Source organism: Marmota monax, unplaced genomic scaffold, assembly GCF_021218885.2.
Source record: "Marmota monax isolate L192 unplaced genomic scaffold, Marmota_monax_Labrador192_F-V1.1 WCK01_AAM20220418_F8-fsc00145, whole genome shotgun sequence".
Classification (NCBI taxonomy): domain Eukaryota; kingdom Metazoa; phylum Chordata; class Mammalia; order Rodentia; family Sciuridae; genus Marmota; species Marmota monax.
Genome location: NW_026695201.1, coordinates 2,206,434 through 2,220,297, shown reverse-complemented (window position 1 = coordinate 2,220,297; position 13,864 = coordinate 2,206,434). Strand labels below are relative to the sequence as shown.

At 38.0% G+C, this 13,864-nt stretch overlaps 1 pseudogene; it reads left to right on the top strand.

Moving 5' to 3' along the window:
• The first annotated feature begins 2,526 nt into the window (after positions 1 to 2,526).
• LOC124082625 (olfactory receptor 6K3-like) lies at positions 2,527 to 3,478 on the top strand (annotated as a pseudogene).
• The last annotated feature ends 10,386 nt before the right edge of the window (positions 3,479 to 13,864 follow it).

Genomic DNA, 13,864 nt, shown 5'->3' with positions numbered 1-13,864 from the left:
CAGATATATTTACTTTTGAACTTAAAAAAGAATACTTTGTAGAAACTATGTTAAATTTTAAAAAACACATTAGGCAGGAGGTGCTGGGAGCCATTAGCCAAGTAAGTATGACAATTTCCTTGCCAGCGTACCCCATGTTGCAGTGACATTGAATGTACTTAACCTTGCTCAAGGACCAAGGCAGATTAGGGTGTTCCCGGTTTTAAGATAATCTTGTTTAGGGCGTTCCCAGTTTAGGTTCCAGGTTTAAGGTTTAAGATTATTCCTGCTGGGAATAGGGCGTATCCTGCTGCCTGAGTTCCCCTTGAGTTCTCACGGGATTCAGACAGTATATTTTGGAGATAGAAGCCCAGTGGAGGTGAATTTGGGAGAGAAGGTGGATTTGGGAAGAGAACGTGGATTTCCCCAGAACGTGATTGTAGACGGCTGGTGTGAGTTCGGGAATAAAGAGTTGCTGTTTGAATCTACAAGCTGTGTGGTGGCTCGTGATTGTGTGCCCAGCCAGACTGCGGCATTTGTGCCCAGCCAGACTGTGGCAAGGAGGAAGTGCCATAGCTCAGGGATTGGGGTGGTACGTTTGTAAGACAGAAGTAGAAAGAATCATAAAATTATTTCCTGGAGAAATTATCTTTTAAATTTGTGTCTGGGTTATTAACTCTATGACTCTTCTTTCCTTTAATAATTTCTAGGTTAAATTCTAATGCAAGATGCTTCCATTTTGTATACAGGAGTCAGGAAAGGTCCTTAAGAATAAAGGAATGCCAAATAACCAATGGAGCTTACTAGCTGAGATTCTGGGCTATCTATTTCCCATGAAATATGAGTCCTATTAGGTGTATTTTAGTTTGCAAGCATCTATATCAAATTGTCTTCCTCTATGCATCTTTTTCCCCATCTCTGTTTATATGACACTCTGTAATAAAAACAATTTTTTCATCCCTTTGGTGGAAAGGAAAACCACGTATATCTTTGCATCTGATTTCTATCCTGACTTAGTCCCTAAAAATCTGTCAAGTTTTCCTTTTTCCAGATTTCAATTTTCTAATATCAAAGTGTACTTGGTATAGGGCATGAGGCTAGTTTCCTGTTTATTTCCCAACTGCCTCAGAAAAAGGAGAAAAGAATGACTATATGTGTATTATTGTCTGTCATAATAGGAAGATGTACTGAGGTTAAACTTACCCTAAAATACAATATAAGGTCATATTATTAATCATGCTTAGTAGTTCAGATTTGATTTAGAAACCTTCAGAGAGCCAATACGTGAATAAGGTTTTCAGACATTGAATCGACAACCTCTCATTTTAGAAATATTAGTTCAGTACCTGAGTGATAATAAACTGGAGTGAGGCAAGTTTGAAAACAATGAGTCCAGGTAAGAGTAATTAACACAAGAAACAATCATACCAAAAAATTATTTTTTCTTATGAACATCTATTTTTAAAGTAAAAGAAATGCAAATATTAAATAAATACAAATTTTATTAAAGAAATACAGTTGTGGTGAGTTTGAAGAAGCAGGTTTTTCATATATACATATATATATATATTTGTATTCTAGTGATTCTGCACCGCACACATCTCTCCTGCGGGGATATTTAACAACTTGTAGAGCTATATTAGTTGTCTTCACTAGGATGGGGACCTGATCTACTGACATTTATGGGGTTGAGAGAGGAGCTGCTCAATGTACTGTAATACAAAGGACTACTTCTTCTCTTCCCCCAGTAAAGAGTCATCTGGTTTAAAATATTAACAGTGCCAAACCTGAAAAAAGGTGATGTATGTTAGTTAATGAACTCTGTAGTGTGCGTGCAGATGAGGATATTTGAAGCTCTTGCCAAACCTGCCTCTGGATATGAATTGCTTATTAAAATCTTGCAAAGGTCCACAAACTACTCTTAAAATGTGATTTCTAGATTAGTTTATTTCAAGCATTAACTAACCCCACTTACATTGTAGATTAGATTAAGTTGCATACATATCCCATGGGTCTAGGCTCTCACTTTTTAAGGTAAGTTATATTCTAACTAATATTCCATTGAATATCTTTATACATCACTTTTTTTTAGTACAGTGTATTGAGCCCAGGTGTGCACAACCACCAATGCACATATGCAGCCCTTTTAATTTTATATTTAGAGACACAATTGTACATCATTATTATATGTAATTTTTGTTTAGACCACACAGTGAAAGGCAGGCTCTAAATAGTTTTAAGGCTCGTAATTAAAACTGCCAGTTGGCCACTCAGAAGTATTTATACCAATTTATATGTCTAAATAGCCAACTATTGCCTAACAGAATAGTTGATAACATAATATGTCATTATTAAAAAAGCATTGGCAAATTTGACAGAATTCCATTATAATTTGCAAAACAACTGATGAGAAAATGTTTTTTTTTTTTTTCAATAGCTAATTTCAAAGCTGTTCAACTGGCTTAAAAGGAGTTTCTATTTGTTCTTTGAATATACTTAGAATTCTGTGTTTTATTCCTTCAGCCCACAAGGGAAACCACTGAAAATATGGACCAGGAGAATCAGACAATGGTGACCGAATTTTACTTCTCTGATTTCCCTCCGTTTGAGAAAGGCAGCCTCTTATTCTTCATCCTTTTGCTCTTTATTTACATGTTCATTATCATTGGAAATTTCATAATCTTCTTGGCTGTCAGGCTAGATGTCCGCCTGCACAATCCCATGTACAATTTCATCAGCATCTTCTCCTTCCTGGAGATTTGGTACACCACGGTGACCATTCCCAAAATGCTCTCCAACCTGGTCAGTGAACAGAAGACCATCACACTGGTTGGCTGCCTCTTGCAGATAGATGTATTTTTTCCATTCACTCGGGGTCACAGAAGGTCTCGTCCTCACAGTGATGGCCATTGACAGGTACGTGGCCATCTGTAACCCCCTCCGCTATGCAGTCATTATGACCCCTAGGCTCTGCATCCAGCTGTCCTCTGGCTCCTGCATCTTTGGCTTCCTTATGTTGCTGCCGGAGATTGTGTGGATTTCTACTCTTCCCTTCTGTGGTCCCAACCAAATCCATCAACTCTTTTGTGACTTTGAGCCTGTGCTGAGCTTGGCTTGTACAGACACTTCCATGATTCTGGTTGAAGATGTGATCCATGCTATCTCCATCCTCACCTCCATTTCTGTGATCACCCTTTCCTATTTAAGAATCATCACTGTGATTCTGAGGATTCCCTCGGGAGAGAGCCGTCGCAAGGCTTTCTCCACTTGTGCAGCCCACGTTACCATTTTCTTGCTGTTTTTTGGCAGTGTGACACTCATGTACCTGCGCTTCTCTGTCACATTCCCACCACTAATGGACAAAGCCATTGCACTGATGTTTGCTGTCCTTGCCCCATTTTTCAACCCAATAATCTATAGTTTGAGGAACAAAGACATGAAAGAAGCTATTGAAAAAATGTTCTGTTCTCAAAAGATGTTCAGTGTCTCTGGGAACTAGTGGGAATTCACCCAGATCTGTTCAGAGAAATCATCTACATAAGTTCAAAATGCTAGCAAGTTGGTTTCTAAAATTACTGTAGATTTTTAGTGCATGTTTTGTTTTTATGTTGCTGACTGGGTGTTCTTTCCAATTTTCCAACTTAAGAACTATTGTTGGATCTAATAGAGGAAGTCTCCTGCAGATGTACCTCTCCTTTTATCATTCACAGATTATAATGGATATTTGCTCTGCTTTGCAACCACAAATAGTGTAGTGTCATCTTTTAGGAGTCAATGAAGATTCCTGGCCTAAGCAATAATCATATGAATGATTTGCATTCCTGAATGTTTCTCTTTTGCACTCTTTCATCCTGTTTATTGTTGTGAATATAGGTTCTTTTTGTTTCACTTAAAAAATGTTAATGAGATGTACATCGATTTTTTGCTTGGGAAAGAAGTCTGCCTTCCTAACATTCAGCCCAGAGATCTTTATTCCTCTGAATTCTGAGATAACACCAATGATTATTCGGTGCATGGTGTCATTGACTTTGTGACGTTTGCATCATGTTGCTTTTATTAAGACCTTGTGGGTTAACTTTCACATTGTTTTAAAGGTCCAAAACAAACATTCTTGGACATTTTAAGATCAAACACACACACACACGCACACACACACACACCACACTTGAGACCAAATAAATAAATATACAACTGCACAAAGATATACAGTTATAATTTGGTATTTTAAAATACTCTTATCAGTATACTTACCAATGTCCTCTGCTATGTTTTATGTTAAAATGTCATGCCAGGTTCATACCTCAATGTCTTTGTTCTCATTATATTTCAGCTTTGGAATGTTTGTTTCTTTCTTTTCTGCTTTGTGACCTGTACTGATCTATTAAAAAGTTCACACACATTTAATTTTTGGTGATACATGTGTTTGCCTTCCTCTCCTGAAACACCACTAGTAGTTTTGGGGCCTGAGTAAACTGCCTAGCTCCTGAGGATAGAAGAACAAAGACTCAGGGCAATTTCTTTTTTCTTTTTTTTTTTTTTTAATTTTTTTATTGTGGGTTGTTCAAAACATTACAAATTTCTTGACATATCATATTGCACACTTTGATTCAAGTGGGTTATGAACTCCCACCTTCACCCCTTACACAGATTGCAGAATCACATCAGTTACACATCCATTGATTTACATAGTGCCATACTAGTGTCTGTTGTGCTCCGCTGCCTTTCCCATCCTCCACCCTCCCCCCTCCCCACCTCTCCCCTCCCCTCCCCTCCTCTCTCTCTACCCCCTCCACTGTATAACCCTGAGGGTCTCCTTCCATTACCATGCAATTTCCCTTCTCTCTCCCTTTCCCTCCCACCTCTCATCCCTGTTAAATGTTAATCTTCTTCTCCTGCTCTTCGTCCCTACTCTGATCTTAGTTACTCTCCTTATATCAAAGAAGACATTTGGCATTTGTTTTTTAGGGATTGGCTAGCTTCACTTAGCATAATCTGCTCTAATGCCATCCATTTCCCTGTAAATTCTATGATTTTGTCATTTTTTAATGCAGAGTAATACTCCATTGTGTATAAATGCCACATTTTTTTTTATCCATTCGTCTACTGAAGGGCATCTAGGTTGGTTCCACAGTCTTGCTATTGTGAACTGTGCTGCTATGAACATCGATGTAGCAGTGTCCCTGTAGCATGCTCTTTTTAGGTCTTTAGGGAATAGACCAAGAAGGGGAATAGCGGGGTCAAATGGTGGCTCCATTCCCAGCTTTCCAAGAAATCTCCATACTGCTTTCCAAATTGGCTGCACCAATCTGCAGTCCCACCAGCAATGTACAAGTGTACCCTTTTCCCCACATCCTCGCCAGCACTTGTTGTTGTTTGACTTCATAATGGCTGCCAATCTTACTGGAGTGAGATGGTATCTTAGGGTGGTTTTGATTTGCATTTCTCTGACAGCTAGAGATGGTGAGCATTTTTTCATGTACTTGTTGATTGACTGTATGTCCTCCTCTGAGAAGTGTCTGTTCAGGTCCTTGGCCCATTTGTTGATTGGGTTGTTTGTTATCTTATTGTTTAATTTTTTTGAGTTCTTTGTATACTCTGGATATTAGGGCTCTATCTGAAGTGTGAGGAGTAAAGATTTGTTCCCAGGGTGTAGGCTCCCTATTTACCTCTCTTATTGTTTCTTTTGCTGAGAAAAACTTTTTAGTTTGAGTAAGTCCCATTTTTTGATTCTAGTTATTAACTTTTGTGCTATGGGTGTCCTATTGAGGAATTTGGAGCCCAACCCCACCGACTGTAGATCGTAGCCAACTTTTTCTTCTATCAGACGGCGCGTCTCTGATTTGATATCAAGCTCCTTGATCCATTTTGAATTCACTTTTGTGCATGGCGAGAGAAAGGGATTCAGTTTCATTTTGTTGCATATGGATTTCCAGTTTTCCCAGCACCATTTGTTGAAGATGCTATCCTTCCTCCATTGCATGCTTTTAGCCCCTTTATCAAATATAAGATAGTTGTAGTTTTGTGGATCGGTTTCTGTGTCCTCTATTCTGTACCATTGGTCCACCCGCCTGTTTTGGTACCAGTACCATGCTGTTTTTGTTACTATTGCTCTGTAGTATAGTTTGAAGTCTGGTATCGCTATACCGCCTGATTCACACTTCCTGCTTAGCATTGTTTTTGCTATTCTGGGTCTTTTATTTTTCCATATGAATTTCATGATTGCTTTCTCTATTTCTACAAGAAATGCCGTTGGGATTTTGATTGGCATTGCATTAAACCTATAGAGAACTTTTGGTAATATCGCCATTTTGATGATGTTAGTTCTGCCTATCCATGAACAGGGTATATTTTTCCATCTTCTAAGATCTTCTTCTATTTCTCTCTTTAGGGTTCTGTAGTTTTCATTGTATAAGTCTTTCACCTCTCTTGTTAGGTTGATTCCCAAGTATTTTATTTTTTTTTTAAGATATTTTGAATGGAGTGGTTGTCCTCATTTCCATTTCAGAGGATTTGTCGCTGATATACAGGAATGCCTTTGATTTATGCGTGTTGATTTTATATCCTGCCACTTTGCTGAATTCATTTATTAGCTCTAATAGTTTCTTTGTAGACCCTTTTGGGTCTGCTAGGTATAGAATCATATCATCTGCAAATAGTGATAATTTAAGTTCTTCTTTTCCTATTTTGATGCCTTTAATTTCTTTCATCTGTCTAATTGCTCTGGCCAGTGTTTCGAGAACTATGTTGAAGAGAAGTGGAGAGAGAGGGCATCCCTGTCTTGTTCCAGATTTTAGAGGGAATGCCTTCAGTTTTTCTCCATTCAGAATGATGCTAGCCTGAGGCTTAGCATAGATTGCTTTTACAATATTGAGGTATGTTCCTGTTATCCCTAGTTTTTCTAGAGTTTTGAACATAAAGGGATGCTGTACTTTGTCGAATGCTTTTTCCGCATCTATCGAGATGATCATATGGTTCTTATCTTTAAGTCTATTGATGTGGTGAATAACATTTATTGATTTCCGTATATTGAACCAGCCTTGCATCCCAGGGATGAATCCTACTTGATCATGGTGTACAATTTTTTTGATATGCTTTTGTATCCGATTCGCCAGAATTTTATTGAGGATTTTTGCATCTAGGTTCATTAGAGATATTGGTCTGTAGTTTTCTTTCTTTGAAGTGTCTTTGTCTGGTTTAGGTATCAGGGTGATGTTGGCCTCATAGAATGAATTTGGAAGTTCTCCCTCCTTTTCTATTTCCTGAAGTAGCTTGAAAAGTATTGGTATTAGTTCTTCTTTAAAGGTTTTGTAAAATTCTGCTGTATACCCATCCGGACCTGGGCTTTTCTTAGTTGGTAGTCTTTTGATGGTTTCTTCTATTTCCTCAATTGATATTGGTCTGTTTAGGTTTTGTATATCCTCCTGACTCAATCTGGGCAGATCATATGACTTAAGAAATTTATCTATGCCTTCACTATCTTCTAATTTATTGCAGTATAAGGATTCAAAATAGTTTTTGATTATCTTCTGTATTTCTGAAGTGTCTGTTGTGATATTGCCTTTTTCATCCCGTATGCTAGTAATTTGAGTTCTCTCTCTTCTTCTCTTCGCTAGCATGGCTAAGGGTCTGTCGATTTTGTTTATTTTTTCAAAGAACCAACTTTTAGTTTTGTCAATTTTTTCAATTGTTTCTTTTGTTTCGATTTCATTAATTTCAGCTCTGATTTTAATTATTTCTTGCCTTCTACTTCTTTTGCTGTTGTTTTGCTCTTCTTTTTCAAGGATTTTGAGATGAAGTATGAGATCATTTATTTGTTGGTTTTTTCTTTTTTTAAGGAATGAACTCCAAGCAATGAATTTTCCTCTTAGAACTGCTTTCAATGTGTCCCATAGATTCCGATATGTTGTGTCTGTGTTTTCATTTATCTCTAAGAATTTTTTAATTTCCTCCTTGATGTCTTCTATAACCCATTGATCATTCAGTAACCTATTGTTCATTCTCCAAGTGATGTATGCTTTTTCCTTCCTTCTTTTATCGTTGATTTTCAGTTTCATTCCATTATGATCAGATAAGATGCATGGTATTATCTCTACTCCTTTATATTGTCTAAGAGTTGCCCTGTGACATAATATATGATCTATTTTTGAGAAGGATCCATGTGCTGCTGAGAAAAAAGTGTAACTGCTTGATGTTGGGTGGTATACTCTATATATGTCAATTAGGTCTAGGTTATTAATAGTGTTATTGAGTTCTATACTTTCCTTATTCAACTTTTGTTTGGAAGATCTGTCCAGTGGCGAGAGAGGTGTGTTGAAGTCTCCCATGATTATGGTATGGTGGTCTATTAGACTCTTGAACTTGAGAAGAGTTTGTTTGATGAACATAGCTGCACCATTGTTTGGGGCATAAATATTTATGATTGTTATGTCTTGTTGGTGTATGGTTCCCTTAAGCAGTATGTAGTGTCCCTCTTTATCCCTTTTGATTAACTTTGGCTTGAAATCTATTTTATTTGATATGAGTATGGACACTCCTGCTTGTTTCCGAAGTCCATATGAGTGATATGATTTTTCCCAACCTTTCACCTTCAGCCTATGTATGTCTTTTCCTATCAAATGTGTCTCCTGTAGGCAGCATATTGTTGGGTCTTGTTTTGTGATCCATTCTACTAGCCTGTGTCTCTTAATTGGTGAGTTTAAGCCATTAACATTTAGGGTTATTATTGAGATATGGGTTGTTCTTCCAGCCATATTTGTTTATTTCTGTTACTAAACATGGTTTGTTTTCCTCTTTGATTATTTTCCCCCCCTTACTGTCCTACCTCCCACTGTTGGTTTTCATTGTTATTTTCCATTTCCTCTTCCTGTAATGCTTTGGCGAGGATGTTTTGAAGAGATGGTTTTCTAGCTGCGAATTCTTTAAACTTTTGTTTTTCGTGGAAAGTTTTAATTTCATCTTCCATCCTGAAGCTTAATTTCGCTGGATACACAATTCTTGGTTGGAACCCATTTTCTTTCAGTGTTTGAAATATGTTATTCCAGGATCTTCTAGCTTTCAGAGTCTGTGTTGAAAGATCAGCTGTTATCCTGATTGGCTTACCCCTAAATGTAATCTGCTTCCTTTCTCTTGTAGCTTTTAAAATTCTCTCCTTATTCTGTATGTTGGGCATCTTCATTATAATGTGTCTAGGTGGGGATCTCTTATGATTTTGCACATTCGGCGTCCTGTAGGCTTCTAGGATTTGGGATTCTGTCTCATTCTTCAAGTCTGGGAAGTTTTCTCGTATTATTTCATTGAATAGACTGCTCATTCCTTTGGTTTGGAGCTCTGTACCTTCCTGTATCCCAATGACTCTTAAGTTTGGTCTCTTAATGTTATCCCATATTTCTTGGATGTTCTGCTCATGGTTTCTTAACAGTCTTGCTGAGCTGTCTATGTTCTTTTCCAGTTGAAATACTTTGTCTTCATTGTCTGATGTTCTATCTTCTAAGTGTTCTACTCTGCTGGTAGTATTCTCCATTGAGTTTTTAAGTTGGTTTATTGCTTCCTGCATTTCTAGGATTTCTGTTTGTTTGTTTTTTATAACCTCTATCTCCCTGTATAGTTGATCCTTTGCTTCCTGGATTTGTTTGCGTAATTCATTGTCGAAGTGATCTTTCATTGTCTGATTTTGCTGTTTAATGTCTTCCTTGATACTCCAGATCATCTGAAGCATGTATATCCTGAATTCTTTATCTGACATTCCATCTGCTGCAGCTGTTACCTCTTCTAAAGTTGCGTTGACCTGCATTGCTTGTGGTCCTTTCTTTCCTTGTCTTTTCATACTGCTTGCGTATCTTTCCTGCAGGCGCGGGTGGCGGCTCAGCTCTCTCCTTATTCCAATTGGGGTGTTGTGACTACCACGCCGGCAGGTCACTGGGCCTGTTCTGGGCGCTGGCGGCGGCTCTGTTCTGCCCCTACTCCAATTGGGGTGACGAGTGTACCACGCCGGCAGGCCACGGGGCCTGATCCGCCGGTCGGTTGCAGGTTTGCCTACCCTGCAGGTGCGGGCAGCGGCTCTACTCTGCCCCTACTCCAAATGGGGTGACGTGTCTGTCGTACCGGCAGGCCACTGGGCCTGTCCCGCTGGTCGGTCGCAGATCTGCCCACATTTCGGGCACGGGTGGTGGCTCTGCTCTGCCCCTACTCCAATTGGGGTGTCGTGACTACCCTGCCTGCAGGACGCTGGGCCTGTTCCTGGCTCGGGCGGCGACTCTGCTCTGCCCCTACTCCAATTAGGGTGGTGTGTGTACCACGCCGGCAGGCTCCTGGGCCTGATCCGCCGGTCTGTTGCAGGTCTGCCTACCTTGGAGGTGCGGGCGGCGGATCTGCCCTGCCCCTCCTACCACGCCTGCGGACCCCTGGGCCTGATCTGCAGGTTGGTCACAGGTCTGCTCACCCTGCGGGCATGGGTGGTGGTTCCGCTCCGCCCCCTCTCCAATTGGGGTCACGCGGTCACCACGCTGGCGAGCCGCTGGGCCTGCTCCGGGCGCTGGCGGCGGCCCGGCTCCTCCCCTCTGGCTCCGACTCAGGGCAATTTCCAGAGGTATCATAGGATTCAGCTAGAGGTGTGGGTAGAAGAAAGAGGTTTCAAGAATGGATATCAGTAGTATTTGACCCAAGAATACCTCAGTCTGCTGCAGTCAGTCATGTAGGTAAATCTTTGGACTCACTTAGGAGTATTTATGTGGAAGAAATTCCTGACTCCCAATTTCATTTAGCTTTTGTCTCTGTTTCATGACTCTGTTTCACTCTTATAAAATAAAATTTTTTCCTCCATCATTATGGACATTTTGATACACATAAGTAAACACTGTGATGAAGAAAATCATATAAATTTCTTTTTCTCATAATTTAAATTTTATAACACTTTTAACCCTTATAGTGTGAAAATTATAAAAGATGGCAGACCCCAAACCATTTCCACGTTTCAATACTGTGATTAAATAGTAAGATTTTTACTTAAAGTAGCCTTAAATGTGTACATTTTTTACTATAAATTTGATCTCCATGAAATTGATTTTAAAAATTCAAAACTAATTACAAATATGACTAGAATTACAAAGTAGAGAGTTAGTATGGTGGTCCATGCGTATAAGCCCAGGGACTCAGGAGGCTGATGCAGGAAGGTGACAGGCAAATTAGACCCTGTCTCAAAATGAAAAATAGAATGGATGTAGCTCAGTGATGAAGCACACCTGGGTTCAATCCTTAGTACTGGAAAAAAAAAATTACAAAGAAGAGCTGGACAAATTATTTTAATTACAATATACAAATATTAAATTTAAATATTTAAACACAAATATTAAATGTTAGCACTAACTATTTCTAAAGTTAGCTCTAAAATCATGTTGAGTTTAAAAAATGCTAACCCACTGAGAAAATAATCCCATGACTCATTTTTAAAATTCATGCAGTGAGTATTTACTAAGGCTAATATGCCAGGTATTATTTTAGGTGCTTAAAAATACTACTTGCCTTTATTTACCTGATACTTAGGGGGGTATTTGGAATAAGCTAAAATATTATAAGATTACCAATTGCACAAACTTATGTTCTGTAGGAAACAGAAAATGAGAAGTAGGAAACGTAAAATGAGTAGATGTAGGAAATTAGGAAATAGCAAAGAAAATATAGCAAAGTGAGGAACTAGAGTAGGTAGAGAATCATAATTTTAAATAGATTAATTCATTTGGACCTCATCGAGAAGGCCACATTTGAACAAAGATTTGAAGAGAAAAGCTAGCCATAAGGATACATGGAGGGAAAAAAAATCCAGGAAACAATAAAAAATTGGGGAAAATTTCCCTATGGTGAACAGCACTTGGATTGTTTATGACATCAAGGTGTCCACTGTGGATGACATGGCCTGTAAATGGGTATGAAAAACTAGAAGATGAGTTTAAGGGAATAAAAGGGAAAGGGATAAGGGTTAGATTCTCTTAATCTGAGAATTTAGGTGCCTTTGGAGAGCTTGAGGAGGAGAAGAGACATTATCTGGTATATGTTTAACAGAATCATACTTGATTCTGTGTCGGGAAGAGAATAAAGGAAGGCAAAGTTGTAAAATGGAGTCCATAGGGAGCTATGGCAATAATCCTGGTGAGAGATGATGGTGATTCTGATCAGGAGGGCAGCCATGGAGATGGAGAAATGTGGTCCGCTTTTAGATATAGTTTAACAGAGCAAGCAGAATTTCTTGAGAGATTGCAAAGAAAGAGTGAAAAAGAGAAATCAAGAATGACCAACCAAAATGGTGGAGGTGCATTTAACATAGAGAACATTGTAAGAAGCAGCTGTGGGGAGGAAGGACATCAAAAGTTTAGTTTTGTATATTTCAAGTTTAGCTAGACTCTTAGACATCTAATAAAATATCTTTTGGTCCTATTTTATGAGTTTGATACTCAGAAATGAAGGCTGGTATGAAGATGGATGGGTGAAACATGACCCCATCTTAAGTATTAAAGCCATGAGACTGGGTGAGACTACCAAAGGTCCGGGGCACTCCAGTATTATTAATTTGGGGAAAACATAAGAAATCTGAAATTATGCTTTAACAGGAGTGAATGATAAAATATAAAGGAAAGCAAGTCTCCTAAAAGCCAGGTGAATAAATTACATGAAGGAAGAGAAACTGGTCAACTTATCAAAATCTGCTAATCATCAAGTAAGATAAGTAGTGAAAAGTGATCATTGGGTTTAGCATCAGTGGTCATTTTAAACTTATTAAGAGAAGTCTGAGTGGAGTAGTGAGGCCAAAATCCTCACTGGAGTAGTTTAGTAGAAAGCTAAAAAAAAAAGGGAAATTTTAAGTATAAACAACTATTCCATAGAATTTTATAACAAATGAGAGCAAAGGACTGGTATAAAACAAACAGGATTGATAAAATACTTTGTTGGCTAAGATCCAAAATGAAGAATAAAATTAAAATCATAACTTAGAATGTGAAGACATAGGTTTGCACATTCATATTTCTATTTATAACAAAAATATTTTTACAAACAATATTTACACATATTTTATGTGCTACTTTAAATCCTTTCTATTTTTCCTAATCTTGTTCATTAAAAACATTTGAAGCTTATTTAACCACTCACTAATGGATTGTGACCCTCAATTTGTAAACAAAATTAAATTAGGTCTTTAACTCAGATTATCTTTGTATTCAAATAAAATGGTTTCTATTTTTAACTTTGTGTTTTTCCAGGGTGTCTAACTTATCTATAATAAAGTATTGCATTTTATTAAAAGCCAGTTTTTGGTTTTAAAAATATGATCATTTAAATGTGATGAAGAAGATACATACCTTCTCACAGTAGTGGTATGATATTCAAGTGGTATAATCCTTCCTAAGTCAATTTAGTAATTTGAATCAAAAGAATTATATATATGGATATACATTTAGATGTAGGAAACAGAGAAGACTTTTTCAATGATATAAGTTGAAAATTGAAGATGAAGAAGAAATCATCCAAGAATACATGTAAGATAAATCATGTTTGCAAATGTCCTGAGGTTGGAAACATTGAGCGCATCATAGAAACCGGGAGGAAGGAGACTTGTGCAGATGAGGCTCAGTGAGCAAGAGTCCTAAGATAAGAGCTAAGGGTCGAATGGGGAGAGCCATGTAGGTCATTTGACAAGATATTGGGGTTCAATCTACAAGTGAAGACATTGAAATTTAAGTAAGAAATTATATTCTTAGAATAACATTCTTGATGTGATAAGAATAGTAGATTGCATTGTAAGAACAGTGGAGGTAGAAAGGATAATTTAAGAGACTTTATCCGCTATCTTTTGCTGTGGAACAAACCATCCTAAAACTTAGTGGCTTAAAATAGAAAT